Source organism: Stegostoma tigrinum, chromosome 18 (assembly GCF_030684315.1).
Source record: "Stegostoma tigrinum isolate sSteTig4 chromosome 18, sSteTig4.hap1, whole genome shotgun sequence".
In the NCBI taxonomy this organism is placed as follows: domain Eukaryota; kingdom Metazoa; phylum Chordata; class Chondrichthyes; order Orectolobiformes; family Stegostomatidae; genus Stegostoma; species Stegostoma tigrinum.
Window position 1 is genome coordinate 50,383,303 of NC_081371.1, and position 14,175 is coordinate 50,397,477.

Here is a 14,175-nt window from a genome sequence, read left to right on the forward strand (position 1 = left end):
TAGCTCAGTCAGTAGGGTAGGAGACTCTTCACTCAGAGGGCTGTGGGTTTGGGCTCCACGCTCAAAGCAGCTGCAGAGTGGTTGACACCGTCTCACATCTCCTTCTGGAATGTACCTTTGCAAAGGAAATCAGGAGGAAGATGCAGTGGCTTTTACTGAGGTTCATCCCTAGCAGCTCCGTAACACAGGACTCTATGCTGTACACCAGGAGGCACATCGAGACAAACATCAGTTGCCCCTGGAGGAACATCGGCTTGGTGAAAGACGTTCTTGTTGGTCTTCCAGAACAAGGAGTTGACCCCGACTGAGTGTTGTAAATTGGCACATTCCAAGGTCCAGGATTATGTGCTGAGGGAGACACTAAAGCTTGGGGCAGCAAGGCACAGTGGGGAAAGGCCCCGATCAGAGATCATTCTGCTGAAGGTAAATGGGGACCCGTTCAGTCATAGGGCCCTCCAGTGCATCAAATATTTGTGAATATTAGTATTGTATGTGTAGGAGAGGTCTTTGGTTTGTGTATAGTCAATCTCCGACATCTGTGTGTTTGCTTGATATGCAACAGTACAGAATAGAACCACTTTTTTGTCTGTGTATATACACAAAGAATTTTCATGAATACAGTCTATTTTTGAAATAAACAAGTTTGGGCTCCACAGTGAGCACTGCTGTTCAGATGGTCTTTTGATACAGTGGTATTGTGTACATTTTGAAGCCAGAAGCACCTGTCCTGGAGGTGTGTCATAGGATGTCTGCTCATATTGCTTTTTCTTAAAAATAACATTTCTGAAATATTTCTGAAACCAAGTGACATAAATCACAAAACGACACTCTTAATAACAAGGTGTAGAGCTGGATGAACACAGCAGGCCAAGCAGCATCAGAGGTGTAGGAAGGCTGACGTTTTGGGCCTAGACTCTTCCGAAACGTCAGCCTTCCTGCTCCTCTGATGCTGCATGGCCTGCTGTGTTCATCCAGTTCTGTACCTTGTTACCACAAATTCTCCAGCATCTGCAGTTCCTACTATCTCTGACGACAATTTTAATGTACGTTTTAAAAATAAAATGCTGTTTTCCATTGTTAGTAATATTTTAAGCACTGTAAGTAATATTGAACGCATATTAAAAACGCTTCCTTTGATCTTGAGACAAAAATTAACTAATTCCAATTCTTGACATCAAAGCAAGCCTGTCTGTATCACTGCAACATTCAAGATGTTACACTCGCATCCACGCACTGCAATAAACATTAACAGAGATATCGACTAGAAATTGGGCTGTTCCGCATTCAGCCAGCCATCCTTGTGAATGGGCATATTTAGCAGGTTCTCTGTAACCTTGCAAATTATTTCGCACTGAGGGCACTCGGTGTTTTGTCAATCCCGACAGGTTTACAGAGCGTTTGTACTGGGAAGAACTAAATCAGGTTATATTGGGTAGCGTTCAGTACTGCGGAACGAGTTAATAACAATCGAAAATAATAACTAATGTTGCAGAAACCCAAAGGCTTCTCTTACATGGACGAGCTAGCCCGGCGATGAGTTGTCAATCAGCCCAACCAGCCCATGTGCCATGAAGACGCACCCAGGACGGAGAAGGCGGGGCGATGACGTGTGGAAAGGCGTGACTTGTTGGCGTCATGGAAATATTTACGTCAGACGGTTCCATGCTTCTCCGCCTGCCGCAAGACTCCAGTAACCACGCCCCCTGAAGGCGGGGAGGAGGAGGGTGGCGATAGGACGGGACAAGCCGGCCCCGCTCTCCAATGGCGAGGCGGGCCCGCCACTCACATGACGCGGTCGGCGGCGGGAGGGGGGGGCTCGGGTTAAGTGGGGGGAGGGGAGAGGAGAGAGAGTGTGAAGAGGGACAGGGCGAGTGGGGGAGGGGAGAGGAAAGATAGAGAGAAAAAAAGCTGTCACTGTCCCTTCCTCCTGCTCGAGTTAGTCTAACGTATTTAGCCAGACCTCCTTCATCCACCTGTTTGCAATAGGCCTCGATTTCCCCCTCCCCTCCCCCACACAAACAAACAACAATATCCCCCTCCCCTCCCACCATCATCACCCTTTAATGAACAGCCTCAGGTTTGATGGGTGCTTATGCTTGAAGCAGCCTCTAAGCGGGTCAGTCAGGAACCGGCCTGTTGCTGAGGGCGAGGGGAGGTAGGTAGCCCTCGCTCGAGGCAACAACCTCAATTTTACCGCTCCTTTTCCTTTAAAACCGAGCTAAGCGACCATACGTATTTACTTGCTGCAACGTTACACTGAAATCGGCGACGGCCTCTGCTCTTAGCTTTAAGTTGGGGTTGTTAGCTTATTTTTTCTTGCCTGGAGGTCAGAGGGGAAAGGGCAGATTTCCTCCACCCCCTGCCGGCAGCAGGTCCGCCCAGGGCTGTCCTGACCTGGAAGCAGGAGAGCAAGGTGGGGGGGGGGGGGGGGGGTGTTTTAAAAACAAAGTTCTATCGGTAGGGTTTCTCTCTTTTTGCGCTTAGCTTCTACATGTCTCGCTATTTGCAGGAGGATTTTCTGCACCAGGTAAGCTCTCATGTCTCTTATGTATGGCTGTCGCTCTCCTGTATTAGGAAGGTATTTTTTTCACCCTGTACGCTTTTAGAGAGCTGGCTTGCCTTTCACTGTAAGCAAACTGCCACTTTTTTGCATGAGGCCATTCTGTAAATGAAGCCTCAGCTTTGTGGATCCGGGATAATTGTCTGTACTTGTTTATTGGGCTAACGTCTTGCAAATGTCCATCCTAAGTTTTGTGAATATTTGCCTGATGCATGTTTATTTTTATCACTACTATTCTAACTGCAATGCAAGCTTCGGTTTCATCTCCAGGTGCTCTTATAGTTAAAGCTTGAGCTGTTTTGACCTTGAATGAAATTGATTCAACTTCACCCACCCAGCTCGCTCCCACAGCTGCTGCCTGTCTCTTTCTTTTTCTTCTCTGTTCCTGTCTGGTGTGGAATTTGGTTCCATGTTCCGCCGTTTTGTATTGGAAGTAGAAGAATGAGCCGGGGTTTCCCCACCCCCGCTCGCAAGTCTGTTACAACCGGTTTTCGCTTTCATCCGGTGGATCGCTTGTGGCACCAAATTGTGCGAAAATGAAGTGTTTATTCTAAACTCCGGAGGACTTCTATCCCGAGTCCGAATGGGTTGCAAAATCTATCGAATTATGTAACCGAGGTGTATTTTAGGAAGGATATTCAACACGTACTTGGGGACAATAAGCTAGTTACGGGTTTGAACTTCGCAAAAATCGCTCTCGTCTGAACCAGTGAGGTTGTCTGTAACGTTCTGAATTCCTCCCTCGGTGGAGGCGTCTCTTTCGGACCAGCTTCCAAACCCCATCAAATGGCAACACCCATATGATACCTGGGCCGGTTTCACATCATTCTAATCATCCATCTTGTACCAACGTCTGTAATTATATCCGTATTTATAAGACGTAAGTTCCTTCATGAATCATCCTTGAGCAGGGTTGGTGGCCCGATGATAGTTCAACACAAACGACTAGATGTTGAATTGTTTGTGCCGGTAGCATTCAGTATTGGGATCCGTTGATCGGTAATCAATCTTGGCGTGTGGTGAGTAATTTCAGTATAAATTTCAGGATTGTTACCCATTGGCTTTCATGTTTTTTCCCCCCACTAGAAATGACAGCGCGGGGTATAGTATCCGAAGATCCATTCGATGTTTGCTTGTTACAATTGCCCATTGCATTCTGAAAAGTGTCCCCAGGTGGGCTCAACATGGACTCGAAAGACAAATGGATTTGAACCAGGCTGTCCTTTAAAGCCTTGACTCTGGTTTCTAGCTGCTTTTTCTAGCGGTTATTTGCCATGGAAAATGTGTTGCTGAACATAATCAACTAAATAAGAAAATTGCCTCACTTATTGAGGAAGATGTGCCATCTAGAGAGTGGTGCTAGCATTTGACATTTCCAGAATAACATGTAACGAATTGTAGCTTTCTGAAGGGCTGATACAGTTAATAGGTAGACCAAACTTGGATTAATCACGAGATATCTGATGTAGGGAGCCCTTTTTCGGGACAGGGGTTATTAAATTGTGAGCATCTTCCGACCGAGGAACTGGGCTAGAGCAAACGCTTTGTTGGTCAGTTCCTGTTAAAGTTGTAAGTTAGTACGGATTTGTTCATTCAACAGACAGGGTGAGCTAATTTTCGAAATGTGTACGTCGAGGGAGGGGAGTGAAGGCATGTGTTGTAAGGGCTCGGGAAAATTTGGTTTTCACTAACTAGACACGTGGTCAGCTTCGGGGATTTTTTAAAAAATGAAACCGAGTCCAGGGCGTTATAGAAATCGCTTTCGGAGGGGGAATCCTTTGGATTTTCTTTAACTGTTTTCGCAATACCATTTGTCCACCCACCTAGAAAGTGATTACTCTTGCTGGGAGCAGTGTTACGCCATCGGCCACTGATCACACACCAGGACCATCTGGCTCCAAACGAACTGTGGCGGTGTCCACTCCTGATTGGGAGTAATACTGTATTTGCAGAACAGGGTCGTTGACACACCATTTTTAAATGGCGGCCGAAGTACAGTATTTCATAGCCAGAAGCATGGCCACACTGTGTTGTGTTTCCACTTTTCATTTTTTCAATGGTGGGTCAACTCATTGCAGCAAGTTAACGGATCTACCTGTGCTCGAATCTAATAGTAGTATATGCAGACATCTTTAGGATTAATTAGAAAGTAAACTTGTTTTGTGGCCTTTCTTAACGGTTCCAGATGCCTTAAATTAATCTCCTTACTTATTTGCAAGGAAGTGGATTGGTAGAGAACTATCACGGTAACTTAATGTTCAAGCTGTCATTGCCTGAAGAAAACTGTTTTACAAGTTTTTTTAAAAGCATGTTAAAACAGACCTCAATGGTTTGACAAGAAAAAAATCTCTAGCCTCAACGTTATTAAAACGATTCGTAATAAGATCCAAAAGAACTGCAGCTCCTGTAAATCAGGAACAGAGTTGTTGGAAAAAGCTCAGCAGGTCTGGCAGCATCTGAAGGAAAAAAAGTTAGTTTCTGGTCTGGTGACCGTTCCTCAGAACTGATGGTGGTTGGGAAAACGTCAGTTTATATGCAGAAAATAGGACTGTGGGTGGGGTAGGGAGTAAACAATAAGATAGAGCCCAAAGAGAGCAAGACAGTTGGACAGACAAAGGAGTTGCTAATGATCTGGCTGGGAGGGTGAATGGTTGGTTGTTAATGACTGATTAGGGGTGTGTATTGGCACGCTGTGATGACAAGGCCTGGTGTCTGGGGTGGGGTTGGGCTGGGACATGGGGGAGTTTAGGCCCTAAAATTATTGAACTCAGTATTGAGTCCGGAGGGCTGTAGGGTCACCAAATGGAAAATGAGGTGTTATTCCTCCAGCTTGCACTGGGCTTCACTGGGACACTGTAGCGAGCTGGAGACAGTGGTGAGGGAGCAAGGTGGTGCATTGAAGTGGCAGGCAACAGGTAGTTCATAGATAATGGGAACTGCAGATGCTGGAGGATCTAAGATAAGTGTGGAGCTGGGTGAACACAGCAGGCCAAGCAGCATCTCGGGAGCACAAAAGCTGACGTTTCGGGCCTGGACTCTTCAGAGAGGTGATGAAGGGTCCAGGTCCAAAACGTCAGCTTTTGTGCTCCTGAGATGCTGCTTGGCCTGCTGTGTTCACCCAGCTCCACACTTTGTCAACAGGTAGTTCATGGTCTTTTTTTTGTGAGCAAAACGTAGATGTTCTGTGAAACAGTTGCCAAGTTTATGCTTTGTTTCTCCCACTTTAGAGGAGACCACATTGAACTTACTGCATTCGAATAACTTTAGGACCTGAACACCCCCCCCCCCCCCCCAACCCCATGCACTGGACTTGTTATCACAGCCTGCCATTACACACCCCCTATGACTGAGCTAGCAAGTAGAGACTGCACTGAAAGTAGCAGTATTACTCACTCTATATCATATAAGCAAAGCAAAACCATTTGAGTTTTTTAACAACACTTTCAAACATTCCCTGAAGTAAATAAACCCTGATAGCTGACTTTAAAGTTTGTGGATCAAGACTAGACTTCTGGAATTTTTATGCTTGCCAGCAATTAAGAACTAAAAGGTCTGAATTGTGAAGAAATCATCTCTTTTGTAGCTGCATTTTCTTTGTGGTACTGATTCAAGAGGATTCCAGACAGAAGGAAGAAATATTTTCTGTAATGAGAGAATTGCAGTGATAAACAACATAGTTGATGAATGAGCTGTAGAAGCAGCTTCATTGTTACTTGGGAAGGATGCCTTTTATAGGCATGTTTTATGGGTGGATTGCCACTTTTTTGTTCTGAAGTAAGATTTGTTTAGCTGTTTAACACAAACTTGTAGTGTACCCAAGTATGTTCATAAAGTGGCTATAATTGTGTATGTGTTAATGTTCTAAATTGGAACTTCTGATGTGGAAATGTGAAATGTCACTGACTTCCCTAGTTTGGCTTTGATTCTTGACTGAGTTTACTGCTGAATGGATATTAATTGCGAATATAAACTTTATGAAATCCAGTGAGTTAACATTCTTAACTTCCCTCCAATGTTATTTTGGCTTTAATACCTGACTCAGGTGGTAAAGCTTGGAGAGACACTGAAATGATCTAGTAGTTTTCAGGGCCCACTTCTGGGGATGGTGACAGCTTGTTGCATGCTGTTATGGTGAACGAGAATCCAATCTTTGCTTCTCTTGTCAACACCAAACTATTCCCAGGTACAGAATAGATTCAGTGGTTGACATCGTTTTGTAATGACTTGTACTGCACATGCAACTGTTTTATTATTACTTTGTCTGTCCTTGTGGACAAAGTGAAACTGTAAATCAGTAGTAAAGTTGGTGTGCAGTAACTTAAACAACACCTAGGTTGTGTTTTTTCCTCTAGTGTTTTTCAGCATTTACAAATAGCTAAATAAAAGTTCTGAGCAAGGGTCATTGAACCTGAAATGTTAACTGTTTCCTTCATGGGTGCTGCCAGACCTGCTGAGCTTTTAAAGCAACTTTTTTGTCTATTGTTTATGAATAGCTGATTTACTTAAAATTTTGGTTTCAGTAATGTTCATGGGCTATATTTAAAGAAAAACTTCCACTGGAGGTAAGAGCTGTTGGTTTTTCATCTTGACTAAAAGTTGTATCTGTTGTATTGTTTTCACCATGTTATTTCACTTTTACTGATCAAGGAATACAGAAATCTTGCAGTTAATTTCTACCTCTGTTAATCTTAATCATTTGAAGGATTCCCACTGTATATGGCTTGCTAATGTTGGGTGGAGACTGTGTGTACTAAATGGTGTCATTCATGTAGATTCCAAAATATCATAAGTTTTTAGTTAGACAGCTGCATGAGATTGGATGGTTGCATCCATAAGAAAAAGGAATGGGTTGTGGATGATTTGAAAGTAGGGGAAAGCTGATCCAAGTCAGTCATGACCAGGAATAAAAGTGCAAGTAGACTTGCTTAGGATGTATTTGAATAACCTACTTTAAAGTTGGTATGATTCTGTGGGCACAGGAATGATCTTTGAGATTTTAAACACTGTTTGAAGACACTTTTTTTGAGTCAAATGTCTGTACTTGAAGTGTGCAGCTACTAGTAGATTCTTTTTTTGAAGGTAGTGATTCTATCTGGAGTTTTCAGGTTTTTTCCAACAGACTTTCAAGCCTGTTTTACCCACTATATTGTATACAGGCTGCCAAGGATAGATTTGTCCCATATACTTGTTACATTGTTTTTGTTATGGCCAATGTTAAATCAGTGCTGCCAGAGGCAAACACAGGCCAAATCTGACAGCATTGTAGTACAAATGTGGTGATGCAGACCCTGGGGAGTGGTGATTCCTCTTATCGATGCCATTAGTACTACTAGATTTTGCATGCTGTCTTGTTTTTCTTTCAGACTTTACATTGTGTGCTTATGTGGCTACTGAGCAGGAAACTGGGAACAAATGCTGGTTGTTTTTAAATTACCTGTCACAGCCTCTACACTCAACCCTGTCAAGAAATATGTCTAATTTGTTACATCTTCTAGGACTCAGAGGGACCTCTTCAATTCTGAATTAAGTGGCATGACATTTTCTTTGAGAATGTAATTAACAAAACATTGCAAAGTACAGCCTTCCCACTGGTTGTGCAGAGTTTGGCCGTTATTGTCCTACTTTCCAGAACTCCTTCCTGAATTTTTCTGCCTGCCTATTTCCATTCTCTTTTTCTTTGCCCCTTTTTTGTTTTTCAAAATTTTCTTGAACCAGGATCTACTGGATTTTGGTGATAAAATCATATGATTAAGGGCAGGAGGGAGATTTTTCAAAGATGGAGGCAAACTTTTTTTTTGCGGATGGCTCATGTGTGGAATGAACTTACTGAGAAAGTAGTGGGCGTGTGTATAATTACAACATTTGAAGAGACATTTGGTTAAGTACACAAATAGGAAAACCTTGGGGGATGAGTCAGCCAACAGGTGGCACTAGTTTTAGTTGCAATAGTTTTGGCATGGATTGGTTGGACCAAAGGGTCTCTTTCCATGTTGTATGATTCTGACTATCTGTAATTTAGGACAGTTGGTTGAGGCAGCAAACTTTGAGGTGAAGTAAAAGGTTGTGCCAGAGAGTGAAAAGATTAAGATCAAGTATGGGTGAGATTTGAGATAATGGGAACTGCAGATGCTGGAGAATCCAAGATAATAAAATGTGAGGCTGGATGAACACAGCAGGCCGAGCAGCATCTCGGGAGCACAAAAGCTGACGTTTTGGGCCCGAAACGTCAGCTTGTGTGCTCCTGAGATGCTGCTTGGCCTGCTGTGTTCATCCAGCCTCACACTTTATTATATGGGTAAGATTTGAGTTTTGATATAGCTCTGGAACTATGGTAATTGTGGAGGTAGCTTAAATGAGTAACTGACTTACATCAATGGGACCACCATGTTTGTACACTTTTCTGAAGGAGAAAAGATGACATCTTGAGTTTGATAATCCTACCCTAAGTGCACCTGATTATCAAGTAAGTTAACCTCAGTGCCAGCAACAGAAGTCTTACATACTGCTACAGGTTTGAAAACAAGGTAGATTTTTATCACCTTGATCTGTGCCTAGTCCCAAAACTAATTTGTTTTGAGTGGTTGAAAGTTGGTGCATGCATAATGTGACCATGTGTAGTGCATTATGCATTCTGTGCTATCTATGAACGTGTTTCCAATGTAAGTATGCCATCAAGTCATTTGGGTTATTTAAAGATGTATGCTTTTTGTGCATCAGCCCCCTCGAAGATGTTCAAAATTTAATGTCTGATTTAACTCATAGTATCCCTGGAAGCCTAGCATAAAAACTGAAATGAAAACAAATGTTGGAGATATCTGGGTCAGCAAGTGCCCTGAAGTGTTAAATTATCAACCTGAATTATTATTGAATCTTCCTGCAGTTGCTGCCCAACCTGTAACATGCTTAGTACTTTCAGATTTCCAGCAGTGTTTTGGATTTTAAATTACGATATTGGCAAACTGTTTCAGTGAAGTCCAATTGCACCATCATGCAAACAACTGACTGACATGTTTGAAAATTGTTTCTTCTTAAACTGGATTAGTGCTCAAATTGTTGTATGTCCTAACTGAAAACAATACAAATTGCCTGAAGGTAAGCTAGTATCTGTCTTGAATTGTTGGAAGATTAAATTTCTTCAAATGAAAATGTCTGAAATATCTCAATATCCCTTATACTTTTCATAAAGTCCATATCCTTTTAATGGAAAAATTTGTGTTCATCCTGTTTCCCTTCTACCAGGGAGACAGTTACATGGTAATGTCTTTAGACTTTTATAGTCCTGAGCACTGCTGATCCAACAAAAGTTCAAATCCTGCTTTGGCAGCTTGAATTCTTTGAAATGAATTAGCAGCAAATCTGGAGATGAAAGCAAGTCTTGAACTATTGTTGGTTTTTTCTTTTTTTTTTAAAATCACAATCTGGATTACTAGCCTCCTGTTTTTAGATGAGGAATCTGCCATTTTTAATCATCTGGCCTAAATGTGATCCAAACCCCTCCACTGACTCAACTGTCCTCTGAAATGCTCAGTTCAAAGGTAATTGGGGAAGGGCAGCAAATGCAAGTCTTGGCAGTGGTACTGTCAACCTGTAGAAGAAAAGATTCTGTCTTGCCTTGTTATTCTTTGCAATCTCTGATCAAGGCTGATTTAAACAGTACAAATCTGACATGTTATCTAATTTCTGCACCATATTTCCTGTACTAGTTCGAGTCACTTGATAGTACTGAGAAATAAGAAGGAAGAAATAGTGAAAGCTCTAAATGTCAGTCATAATCATATAGCATAGAAACAGACCTTCTGGTCTAATCAGTCCATGCCAACCATAATTTCAAACTAAACCAGTCCCACCGGCCTGTCCCTGGCCCATATCTTGCCTGTTCGTGTGCTTATCCAGATGTCTTTTTGAAAGTATTTGTACTCATGAACCTCACTTCCCCTGGAAGTTCATTCCATGCATGAACCACCCTATTAAAACAAAAACTTGCCCCTCATGTCTATCTTCAATCTCCCTCCTCTCACCTGAAATATGGCCCTTAGTCCTGAAATCCCTATTCCATTAACTCCATCTATATCCCTCATGATTTTATAAGGTTGCCTCTCAGTCTCCTTTGCTCCAGTGGGGGGATAAAAGTTCTAACCTTCCATACTTGATAACATCCTAGTAAATCTCTTCTAGACCCCCTCCAGCTTGATATCCTTCCTATAACTAAGTGACTAGAACTGGCCACAATATTCTAGAAGAGACTCTGCCAATGTCCTGTACACTCATCTGACTGCTATGTAATCCAGTTTTGTAACAAAAGGCAGAATAGTGGAACTTGTTTTCAATACAAATGTGTTGTAGTGAAGGCAAGATTTGAGATTTTTTAACCTCTTATCTCTAAGTGGGGTCCTAGTTGGTCTGGTTTTCGGATCTGTGGTGAATTGCTTTGAACTTGGTGTGCTGAAGGAAGATGTCTGGGAGGCAGGAGCACTGTATAAAGGGAACCTGAGCAATGAAGCAGAAGTAAACAACTGTTTGCAAAAATCACGGCAAATGATTCTGATTTCAAATCATGCAAAAATAGCATGGTGGGTTTTAGTAACTAGAGACATCCTTATTTCAAATTTTCATGTCAACTTTTTCCCAAAAGTATGGGAAAATGCTTGATTGAGATCATATGAATTTTTAACTTAGAATTTTGAATTTAAAAACTTGTAGTTCAAATGTTACAATTTGAAGTCTTTGAAAATCTCTATTTTTCGAAGTGTCAGGGGATCATGCTAACATTAATTCTTAGATTTTATAAGACTTTTTTTGAGAAAATCCCCCAAAGTTGCTTTTGTAGCTTTTTAAATTCTGAATATTTTTGTTTTTGTATTCAGACCTGATACAGAGTTGGATTCATTGCAATAAAACTTTCATCTTGAAGGTTTAGTTTAGGCTGTTGCTTTTTTAAAAACCAAAACATCTCCAGCCTCTTGCAGAATTCTAGCGGTAGTAGCAAATGCATTTTACTCCAGTATTTTTGCACAAGTACTAAAAATAAAAACTGATGAAATGACTTGCTGTTCAACTGTTGGAGTCATCAACCTGAATTATCTGCTGGCCTGTTTGCTCCAATTTACTTTTAATTAATAATTGAAGTGTCTGTCCATATCACATTATCTGATCTATCCACTGTTCATGGGTATGACAATGGAAAATTACATTGCAAGCCTGATGTGAATTTTTATTAGTGTACCATGACAGGCATACAGTGAAGCTGCTTCCTTAATGTAAACTGGGTGTCTTTTAACTTGTAGTATTCTTATTTGAGAGCTGTTCTGTTTATTTAAAATTGCTCAACATGTGTCCTGATATATTTGAAGATGAAACCATGTTTCCTACTCCCCTTTTTCTTGCATGAAATGTCTGGTTTATTACCAGATTAGGAGCTTTTAGATTTATTGGTTAAGATTCTCCTGTGACAGTTTGCTGTATCTCAACCGTTTGAGGGAGCTCTTTAAAATGAACAAACTTAGTGCAAAAACTGTATCAGGTAGTTTTAATCATAAGACTTTAACTGGCAGTCATACAAATGAGATGGCTTCATACTCAAATCACCAAACTGGCCAACCGCGTCACTTACCTGTGCTGATGATCATCATGATGCAAAGTCGAAGAATGCTTCTCTGGGAAGAGTTTGTAATTAAACCATTACAATTTTGGTGTTTAGAAATATTTCTAAAGTTTTGGGTGGTTACACTTTTTTAATTGGGCAGTTAAAGATATGGTAAGCTGGTGGCTTGAGTTTTTTTAACTTTCAGTGCTTTGAACACTGCAACCAATCAGAATTAACCTCTGACCATGAACTCTTGTGTTTATCATATTGATTTGCAAGGCTGGAGATCTTTGAGGTTCAATGAACATTGCAGTAGAATATAATTCAGTGAAGCATTGAAGATTTTAACTGAAACTGTTGATTCACATTGGTGCTGCTTCAGGCAATTAGTGTCATGTTCATACACCATAGAAACAGGACCTTTAGCCCAACTTGTCTGTCTGAAGTCTGGGCTTTTGTTTCCTGGCTTCTGTCAAGATTATCTAGACTAACAACCAGGATCTGGTTTTTGAGCATTCCAGAAATATTTCTGAACATGCTAGCTTTTCAGCACGAATATACTTTTGGATAGCCCTTTCAATTTAAGTGCTGAAAACGATGGACGTCATTGCTAGAGAATCTGGGTTTGTAGCATCTGAATAGACGGAGTCTAATATGACTTTTCACAATTGCTAGTGGCTGGAAAGTTGGAGTCTTGTGCTATAACCAAAGTGTGGAGGAAGAATGAGTGGAATATATTTAGAATACGCTGATGGTAATGACATGTAAAATGGGTGGAAAAGGAGAATGTAGGTCCAGTCTGCTGTGAGCAAGACAGATGAAGTCACAAGGCTGGGGATGAAGAAGAAATGTGAGCAAACCATGACCTCTTTGTTTTGTTTTAATATGTTGTGGAACTCCAGTGTCAGAGGCTGTGCCTAAATGGATAGTGAGGTGTCCTCCTGCTTGCATTTGACTAATAAGTCCAGGATGTTGGCATGGGAGCAAGGGTGGCTTGTTGACATGCTAAGCAACTGGAAGAAAACTGGGTCTTAAAGTGGAAGTGTTTTGCAAAAAAGTCATCCAGCCTGTGACTCATCATGTCAAATGTAAATGCACTGAGCAGTGAATACAGTAGATGAGAATGAAAGTGGTACAAATACTGCTTCACCTGGAAGATTTCCCATCCTTCTTGGATAGGAAGGTGAATGGGCAACAGTTACACCACATGATTTTCAGGGGAAGGTGTGGTGGATGGGAGTGATGGAGAAATGGGCTATGTTGTCAGTCAAGGCATAGTCTCTGCAGAATGCTCAGAGTAGAGGTGAAGGTTGCACTTGATTTCATTAAAGGAGCTGGAAATAGAGGGTTGCTCTTTGAATGTGGAAACTGGTGAAATGGTAAGTGACCAAGAAACCCTGTTGCTGTTCTGAGGTGAGAGAAATGAGTGAGGGCAGAATGCAGGAGATGATTTGGACACCAGTTGAGGGCTGTCAACAATGGTGGGGCAAGGGCATCCTGCTAGAAGGTATCACTACCTAAATAATTAGAGATGGGGAGACTGGGAGATTTGGATTTGAATTCTTGCAGGAATCTGTAAGAAAGCATAGTTTAGGTAAACTGGAAATTGGGTTTATGGTGGATGTTGGACACCTAACTGCAGAAATGCAAAAAGTGAAGCCAAGAGCAAGAGGAGCCTGAAATGGACTGTCTGAAGCTGAAAGGATGGAAATTAGCAAGAAGCGTCATGGATGACATTCCTATATCTAGTCCTGCTTGGCACCTTTCTGGCCTTTGCAGGCATAAAGCTTGGCCACTTACCACCTTCCTCCTTACTGTTAAGGCTCCAACTGCATCTTCCAAGTGAGGCAGTGTTTTATTCTTTTTGTTTTTAATTTAGTCTGCTGTTTGCTCATGCAGTTTCCCAAGTTGGCAAGGCCAAATGCAGACTGCTTTGTCCATCTGAAATCCTTGACCTAATTGCTTGCCATTTCATTAAACCATCTTACTATCATGCCAACATTTGGGCTTGCTATAGTCTTGTAACAAGCTT

General features: G+C 41.7%; 1 protein-coding gene across 6 annotated transcripts in view; it reads left to right on the plus strand.

Annotated features, from left to right (window-relative positions):
* The first annotated feature begins 1,835 nt into the window (after positions 1–1,835).
* The window catches only part of atp2b1a (ATPase plasma membrane Ca2+ transporting 1a), a 98,727-nt gene continuing 86,387 nt past the window's right edge, over positions 1,836–14,175 (plus strand). For 2 of the 6 annotated variants that reach the window (XM_048548457.2, XM_059652529.1), the window contains exon 1: positions 3,448–3,579. The gene's annotated coding sequence lies outside the window, so the exon portion shown is untranslated. The other 4 variants (XM_048548458.2, XM_048548456.2, XM_048548459.2 and 1 more) reach the window with 4 other exon arrangements.